Below are 10,001 nucleotides of genomic sequence, written 5' to 3'. Positions count from 1 at the left end.
GATTCTGCTGAAATAATGTCACTAGTTGGTGTCTGCACCTGTTCAACATTGCTTGGTGCCACTAATGAAACTGCTTCTACTAAAATGATGTCACTTGTTGGTGTCTGCAACTACTCAACATTGCTGGGTGCCACTAATGGAACTGCTTATACTGAAATGCTGTCACTTGTTGGTGTCTGCACCTGTTCAACATTGCTGGGTGTCACTAATGGAACTGCTTCTACTGAAATAATATCACTTGTTGGTGTCTGCACCTGTTCAACATTGCTGGGTGCCATTAATGGAACTGCTTCTACTGAAATAATGTCACTTGTTGGAGTCTGGACCTGTTCAACATTGCTGGGTGCCAAAAATGGAACTGCTTCTACTGAAATAATGCCACTTGTTGGTTTCTGCACCTGTTCAACATTGCTGGGTGCCACTAATGGAACCGCTTCTACTGAAATAATGTCACTTGTTGGTGTGTGCACCTGTTCAACATTGCTGGGTGTCACTAATATAACTGCTTCAACTGAAATGATGTCACTTGTTGGTGTCTGCAACTGCTCAACATTGCTGGGTGCCACTAATGGAACAGCTTCTACTGAAATAATGTCACTTGTTGGTGCCTGCACCTGTTCAACATTGCTGGGTGCCACTAATGGAACTGCTTCTACTGCAATAATGTCACTTGTTGGTGTCTGCACCTGTTCAACATTGCTGGGTGCCACTAATGGAACTGCTTCTACTGAAATAATGTCACTTGTTGGTGTCTGCACCTGTTCAACATTGCTGGGTGCCACTAATGGAACTGCTTCTACTGAAATGTTGTCACTTGTTGGTGTCTGCACCTGTTCAACATTGCTGGGTGCCACTAATGGAACTGCTTCTACCGAAATGATGTCACTTGTTGGTGTCTGCAACTGCTCAACATTGCTGGGTGACACTAATGGAACTGCTTCTGCTGAAAGATGTCACTTGTTGGTGTCTGCACCTGTTCAACATTGCTGGGTGCCACTAATGGAACTGCTTCCACTGAAATAATGTCACTTGCTGGTGGCTGCACCTGTTCAACATTGCTGGGTGCCACTAATGGAATTGCTTCTACTGAAATACTGCCACTTGTTGGTGTCTGCACCTGTTCAATATTGCTGGGTGCCACTAATGAAACTGCTTCTGCTGAAATAATGTCACTTGTTGGTGTCTGCACCTGTTCAACATTGCTGGGTGCCACTAATGGAACTGCTTCTTCTGAAATAATTTCACTTGTTGGTGTCTGCACCTGTTCAACAATGGTGGGTGCCAATAATGGAACTGGTTCTACTGAAATAATGTCACTTGTTAGTGTCTGCACCTGTTCAACATTGCTGGGTGCCACTAATGGAACTGCCTCTACTGAAATAATGTCACTTGTTGGTGTCTGCACCTGTTCAATATTGCTGGGTGTCACTAATGGAACTGCTTCTATTGAAGTGATGTCCCTTGTAGGTGTCTGCAACTGCTCAACATTGCTGGGTGCCACTAATGGAACTGCTTCTGCTGAAATATAGTCACTTGTTGGTGTCTGCACCTGTTCAACATTGCTGGCTGTCACTAATGGAACTGATTCTACTGAAATAATGTCACTTGTTGGTGTCTGCACCTGTTCAACATTGCTGGGTGTAACTAGTGGAACTGCTTCTACTGAAATGATGTCACTTGTTGGTGTCTGCACCTGTTCAACATTACTGGGTGCCACTGATGGAACTGATTCTACTGAAATAATCTCACTTGTTGGTGTCTGCACCTGTTCAACATTGCTGGGTGCCACTAATGGAACTGCTTCTGCTGAAAGATGTCACTTGTTGGTGTCTGCACCTGTTCAACATTGCTGGGTGCCACTAATGGAACTGTTTCTGCTGAATGATGTCACTTGTTGGTGTCTGCACCTGTTCAACATTGCTGGGTGTCACTAGTGGAACTGCTTCTACTGAAATGATGTCACTTGTTGGTGTCTGCACCTGTTCAACATTGCTGGGTGCCAATGAGGGAACTGCTTCTACTGAAATAATGTCACTTGTAGCTGTATGCACCTGCTCAACATTGCTGGGTGCCACTAATGGAACTGCTTCTACTGAAATGATGTCACTTGTTGGTGTCTGCACCTGTTCAACATTGCTGGGTTCCACTAATGGAACTGCTTCTGCTGAAAGATGTCACTAGTTTGTGTCTGCACCTGTTCAACATTGCTGGGTGCCACTAATGGAACTGCTTCTACTGAATTGTTGTCACTTGTTGGTGTCTGCACCTGCTCTACATTGCTGGGTGTCACTAATGGAACTGCTTCTACTGAAATGATGTCACTTGTTGGTGTCTGCAACTGCTCAACATTGCTGGGTGCCACTAATGGAACTGCTTCTGCTGAAAGATGTCACTTGTTGGTGTGTGCACCTTTTCAACATTGCTGGGTGCCACTAATATAACTGCTTCTACTGAAATAATGTCACTTGTTGGTGTCTGCACCTGTTCAACATTGCTGGGTGCCACTAATGGAACTGCTACTCCTGAAATAATGTCACTTGTTGGTGTCTGCACCTGTTCAACATTGCTGGGTGCCACTAATGGAACAGCTTATGCTGAAATAATGTCACTTGTTGGTGTCTGCACCTGTTCAACATTGCTGGGTGCCACTAATGGAACTGCTTCTACTGAAATAATGTCACTTGATGGTGTCTGCACCTGTTCAACATTGGTGGGTGCCAATAATGGAACTGGTTCTACTGAAATAATGTCACTTGTTAGTGTCTGCACCTGTTCAACATTGCTGGGTGCCACTAATGGAACTGCCTCTACTGAAATAATGTCACTTGTTGGTGTCTACACCTGTTCAACATTGCTGGGTGCCACTAATGTAACTGCTTCTACTGAAATAATGTCACTTGTTGGTGTCTGCACCTGTTCAACATTGCTGGGTGTAACTAGTGGAACTGCTTCTACTGAAATGATGTCACTTGTTGGTGTCTGCACCTGTTCAACATTGCTGGGTGTCACTAATGGAACTGCTTCTACTGAAATAATGTCGCTTGTTGGTGTCTGCACCTGTTCGACATTGCTGGGTGCCACTAATGGAACTGCTTCTACTGTAATAATGTCACTTGTTGGTGTCTGCACGTGTTCAACATTGCTGGGTGCCACTAATGGAACTGCTTCTACTGAAATAATGTCACTTGTTGGTGTCTGCACCTGTTCAACATTGCTGGGTGTCGCTAGTGCAACTGCTTCTACTGAAATGATGTCACTTGTTGGTGTCTGCACCTGTTCAACATTGCTGGGTGTCACTAATGGAACTGATTCTACTGAAATAATGTCACTTGTTGGTGTCTGCACCTGTTCAACATTGCTCGGTGTAACTAGTGGAACTGCTTCTACTGAAATGATGTCACTTGTTGGTGTCTGCACCTGTTCAACATTACTGGGTGCCACTGATGGAACTGATTCTACTGAAATAATCTCACTTGTTGGTGTCTGCACCTTTTCAACATTGCTGGGTGTCACTAATGGAACTGCCTCTGCTGAAAGATGTCACTTGTTGGTGTCTGCACCTGTTCAACATTGCTGGGTGCCACTAATGGAACTGTTTCTGCTGAATGATGTCACTTGTTGGTGTCTGCACCTGTTCAACTTTGCTGGGTGTCACTAGTGGAACTGCTTCTACTGAAATGATGTCACTTGTTGGTGTCTGCACCTGTTCAACATTGCTGGGTGCCAATGAGGGAACTGCTTCTACTGAAATAATGTCACTTGTAGCTGTATGCACCTGCTCAACATTGCTGGGTGCCACTAATGGAACTGCTTCTACTAAAATGATGTCACTTGTTGGTGTCTGCACCTGTTCAACATTGCTGGGTGCCACTAATGGAACTGCTTCTGCTGAAAGATGTCACTTGTTTGTGTCTGCACCTGTTCAACATTGCTGGGTGCCACTAATGGAACTGCTTCTACTGAAATGTTGTCACTTGTTGGTTTCTGCACCTGCTCTACATTGCTGGGTGTCACTAATGGAACTGCTTCTACTGAAATGATGTCACTTGTTGGTGTCTGCACCTGTTCAACATTGCTGGGTGCCACTAATGGAACTGCTTCTACTGAAATAATGTCACTTGTTGGTGTCTGCACCTGTTCAACATTGCTGGGTGCCACTAATGGAACTGCTTATGCTGAAATAATGTCACTTGTTGGTGTCTGCACCTGTTCAACATTGCTGGGTGCCACTAATGGAACTGCTTCTACTGAAATAATGTCACTTGTTGGTGTCTGCACCTGTTCAACATTGCTGGGTGCCACTAATATAACTGCTTCTACTGAAATAATGTCACTTGTAGGTGTCTGCACCTGTTCAACATTGCTTGGTGTCACTAATGGATCTGCTTCTACTGAAATGATGTCACTTGTTGGTGTCTGCAACTGCTCAACATTGCTGGGTGCCACTAATGGAACTGCGTCTACTGAAATAATGTCACTTGTTGGTGTCTGGACCTGTTCAACATTGCTGGGTGCCACTAATGGAACTGCTTCTACTGAAATAATGTCACTTGTTGGTGTCTGCACCTGTTCAACATTGCTGGGTGCCACTGAGGGAACTGCTTCTACTGAAATAATGTCACTTGTTGCTGTATGCACCTGCTCAACATTGCTGGGTGCCACTAATGGAACTGCTTCTACTGAAATGATGTCACTTGTTGGTGTCTGCACCTGTTCAATATTGCTGGGTGTCACTAATGGAACTGATTCTACTGAAATAATGTCACTTGTTGGTTTCTGCACCTGTTCAACATTACTGGGTGCCACTGATGGAACTGATTCTACTGAAATAATGTCACTTGTTGGTGTCTGCACCTGTTCAACATTGCTGGGTGCCACTAATGGAACTGCTTCTGCTGAAAGATGTCCCTTGTTTGTGTCTGCACCTGTTCAACATTGCTGGGTGCCGCTAATGCAACTGCTTCTGCTGAAAGAAGTCACTTGTTGGTGTCTGCACCTGTTCAACATTGCTGGGTGCCACTAATGGAACTGTTTCTGCTGAATGATGTCACTTGTTGGTGTCTGCACCTGTTCAACATTACTGAGTGCCACAGATGGAACTGCTTCTGCTGAATGATGTCACTAGTTGGTGTCTGCACCTGTTCAACATTGCTGGATGCCACTGTTGGAACTGTTTCTACTGAAATGATCTTACTTCTTACTGTTTGCACCTGTTGACCATTGCTGGGTGCTACTGCTGGAACTATCAACTACTTGTTTTTTGAGTCATTGAAAGCATTTTCTGTGAACGTTTGTATAAACGGATTTTTTGTGTATTGTGTAAACTTTTATGTTATGTCACATGTATGAAAGAATCTGTATTGCGTACTGTATTTTATATATTAGGTTATTGAAAGGTCAGTGCAAAGCCAAAATTTCATCTAATTATGTGATATTTACGTATTAATATTATCATTTACTTTTGTCTGTATTTTTGTGGACGAGTTTGGTGGTATTTTCACCACCAATGCTGGCAAAAATACCAACAAATTCTGGCCCGTGGAGGAAGGGCATATGGAAGGTGACTACACTGAGCCACAGCGCCAGAGATTGTGCCAAAGAGTTTTATTCCGCCGCCTCCACTGGCAGTGCTTGTCGAGATGTGGCAGTAGTCAGTGCTTGTTGAAGAGTAGTAGTAGTGAGTCGGTGTTGAGATGTTGTAGTAGGGAGTGCTTGTTCCATGTTTTATGCAGTTGTTTGATGGGCTAGACAGCAGACGTTGTTCGAATGGAGATATTGGAATGATCAGAGAGCTTTTCGTCAATATATATGAAGGTAAAAAAAATTCCCTTTTTTTATTATTCCAATGTCTTAAATAATGCGTCATTACAGGTTCAGTCAACAAAGCATCTGGCTTGTGTTCTTTTATTAGAGTGTAATTCTGGTTTCCGTACGCAATTATAGTATTTCTATTTTTTTTTATTACTTCAGTATAAATGGTATTTAAAATTTCTTGTCTTATTGAAGAAGAACCGTGCCAAATGTGTACGTTGAATCACACTTCCACACACAGAACAGTTACACTTGTGCTGTGGTTTCGTACGTTTTATAGTTGCTGGGGACTTAATTAATTAATTGTGTTAACGGAAATTTTCTTTCATTCTTTGTTGTTATTCTATGCAGTCAGATTGCGTACTAAAACTAGCCAGGGCCAACCGTTTACGAGACTTCGTAATCGAACAGACAGCTACTAAATCAAAAAATTAAAATTATTTGCATTATACATAATTAAGCCCCCATGCACTGTTTTCGAGACTGGTAGCACCAGCTTTCATCCCAAGCAATAATCCCAGACAGAAATGATGGATCACGTGTAGCTTTATCCAGCAGTTCAGCAGAAACCCTTCGTGTTTCCTCTTTCTGTTCGTCTGTTACTGTATCAGGGACCAGTTTTGCGTTAAGTATCCGTTTCCCTAAACCTCTGCGTAAAATCTCACGACAAACATCATGAATGATATAAAAGAGTATTTTTTAGTATTGTGCCCTAAGGGAATTCTAAGGGGCTGTGGCTAACTGAATTACAAAGGTGAATAGGGCATATGTTCATGTAAGCTGAGTGGACGTAAAATCGACATAGCTACCTTTTACACGAAGTAAAAAATGTAATAAAGTCAGTGTGTATTGAGTTATTTATACTTGAGAGTGGCAGTAGCAGATCGATAGGAGAGGTGTCACGTAAGTTCTCAGTTACGGTAGTTACTACAGTGATACGTATTCCTTCGTAGTATATTGTTCGGAAATACTGCCTACAATATTTTGATGCTGAATCAATACGACAGAAAATTATATGTCAAGCAAACGGACGGGATGCAAGGTATCCCGTCCAACTTCGCCGCCTCATATCGTTCTGTAATGAAGCAAAATGTGAAAAATGCACTTGGTCAGGGATGCACCTCTGTCAGGGGCTCAGTCAATGGACAGGAATGCATAAACCCTACAAGTGAACAAATATCATTTACAGGTTAGTCTCTTTTAAATGGCAAATATATATTTTTTCTGCGGAAATGAAAGCTAGATGTGCAATTAGTGATTGCAAAATTGGCTTCACGTTTCTAAACCTCATACTTTCTGGAATACAAACGAAGAAAACGTGGCAAGTGGCATAAACCCGATTTCCCAGAAACTTTGCTCACTGTGAGAGGAGTCAAAATAAGCGAAAACGTGTCTCGGCTTATTCGGAGATACGCGATTGTTTCAGAGAAAACAACCCTCAAAGTTATCGATGCATTTCAGGTGTCTTCTCTCTGCTCGTGGACTGGGTATTGTGTTTTCCTTACTTACCTATCGTTGTAACTGACACGGAAACTCTCCTCAATACGGTATCGTATCGTCTTTCCTTTACTGAGATGGCTGAATGAGCACGCCCCAAAAGCCAATAACTTCAAATCAATATAGCCCTCTAGCCCCCAACCACGAAGGAGGTTCCTGTTTTTACCTCAAGGGTGTGCTGTTGAGCATATAAGGCCTGGGAAATTTCACCATCTAGAAATTTCTAGAACATACCGGAACATTCGAGAGTATTCGAGAACTCTGCAAAACACTCGAGAGTATTCGAGATCATTTCACAACACTCTAGAATGTTCATGAATAGTCTGTAACGCTCGGGAAGATTACAGAATGTTTGGGAACATTCCAGAGCATTGTGGAACTTTCCAGAGCACTCTCGAATGTTGTTGGTTGTTCTGGATCATTTTGGACTATTCGAAGCTGAATTGCGATAGGGAGCTGGTGTTGAGTGGAAAAGTGGTGAGCCATAATGAATTTATTAACGTTTCTAAAAACTCTAACGAATTTTTTTTAAAGGCAGAAATCCAAGAATAACATTAACAAATGGCCTCCAGAACTGAAAAGATTAAATTTCAGTAACACAACTGACAGCAAACATCTCGAAACGGCAACAGTAGAAAATCACTTCTTTTTAGTAAAAAATGTTAAATGATGTAAAAAAAAACATTTACATTACAAACATAACATAAGCAGCAAAACAAAACAATTTCAAGTACAACCTAACAAATGAAATATACCACTACGACCAGACGAAAAAATATAACAAACACAAACACGTCGTAATTGGAAAAATGGATAACATCTGGCAATTTTGTAATGCGAAAATAATTCTGTAGAGCAACACCAGGATTGTTTTGCATGGACGGAAAAATTCAGTTACCACAACTGGAAGCAACTCCTCAGGAATTTTATACATTACATGACAGGGGAAACCCCGGAATCAGAACACTGTTTTGTAAATATAAAAGCGTACAGCCCCTACTTCCAGATTACTTCTATCGGTGTAACTTCTATCAACACTAACAGAGATGAAATCGATTATGTTTCCTCCATCCAAGGACAAATCTACAATACAACATGGGATCATTACTACCATTACTCAAAACAAGAATTCGTGGTAGACATGTATGCAAAAATAGAAGTGGAACGGATACTTTTCATAAGACTGAGTCATAAGAAACTGCGCACGGAAGAATACATTCATCTTCGAGACGAAATCATAACTGATGGAAACATTGACGACACTGGAGCCATGGTAATCTTACTCTTATCATACGTAGGAAGTCGGATATAACTACTTAAGCATTTAAACGACATTATAGCACACGTTTTCCGACAAAAACAATTGAGATTTATTGAAGTCATCATAATTTATCACGCCTTCGAAACCGTTAAATGATGGATTTATAGATTTTAATGGCAAAAAGGAGAAATGCCTCACTCATACAATATCATACAGCTGCACGACAGAATTCATCCAACAGATTTTGACAAAATCATCCAAGTTCAATTTTTCATTCCACTAGACGATCCGGAACTGTACAACGTAATAGTGAAAAAAACATGATCCTCGAACCATGGGGGCTACTAAACCCCAATTCGTCATGTATGAATGATGGAAAATGTACAAAAAAATACCCAAAAGACATTCTTGGACGACAAACAGACCGGAGTTGATGGCTATCCCAAACACACAAAAGATCATCCAAAAACGGTGGCTTCACAGCAAAAATACGAATACGAGGCAGAGACTAACAGGAAATAGGTAATCAGTGGGTAGTACCATATAACACAGTACTTTCCAAAATGTTCCAAGCACACGTAAACGCAGAATACTGCGATTCAGTGAAATCCATCAGATATGTCTGTAAGTACGTGAATAAAGGCAGTGGAATGGCAGTATTTAAAATAGCTAAAGACAAAGAACAACAAAACAGTAGCGAAGAGATCCTCATGTCCCCAATGGGAAGACACATCAACAGTAAAGAAAAAGAGTGGCGGATTTTCGGTTTTCCCATAGCCGAACGCGAACCACCTGTGCAACATCTAGCAGCAAATTTGGGGAATGGACAGAGAGATTACTTCACAAAATCGTCGCCAAGAAAACTGCAAGCAAACCATCTCAGAAGACGACGTTTACAGCTTTTTACCGACTGTGCCAAACGGATCCGATCTATTATACGTGGAACACAACAAGGAAAACGTTTTAAAGAGGAATTCCAGTAGAAGATCATCCAGGAATCAAAAACTGGCGCCCTAGGCCGAGGATACACCGTACATCCAACCAACGCCGAATGTTTCTGTCTCCGGATGTTGATACGCGAAGTATGGGTACCAACAAGTTTCTCAAGACTGTTGACTGTTACCCATGCGAGACGCACAGGGAATTATGTCAGTGCTTAGAACTACTGGTAAACGGCAACCACTGGGAATCAACACCATAAGAAGCTCCACTCACAGCCTCAGCTGAACTAATGAGAGTCTTATTCGCCATAATTCTAACAACATGTAACCCATTGAATTCAAAACTGCAATGGGACTCCTTCAAGGGGAGTATGATTGATGACATACTGTACCAGATCCGACAAGCTCATCCTGAACTGACAATCGAATTCAACGACTGCATCTCCAATCAAGTACTCACTCGCCCAGAGGATAATTGTTCAGCAATAAAC

This window comes from Schistocerca piceifrons, chromosome 8 (assembly GCF_021461385.2).
Source record: "Schistocerca piceifrons isolate TAMUIC-IGC-003096 chromosome 8, iqSchPice1.1, whole genome shotgun sequence".
NCBI classification, from domain to species: domain Eukaryota; kingdom Metazoa; phylum Arthropoda; class Insecta; order Orthoptera; family Acrididae; genus Schistocerca; species Schistocerca piceifrons.
This window is presented reverse-complemented; position numbering follows the sequence as displayed.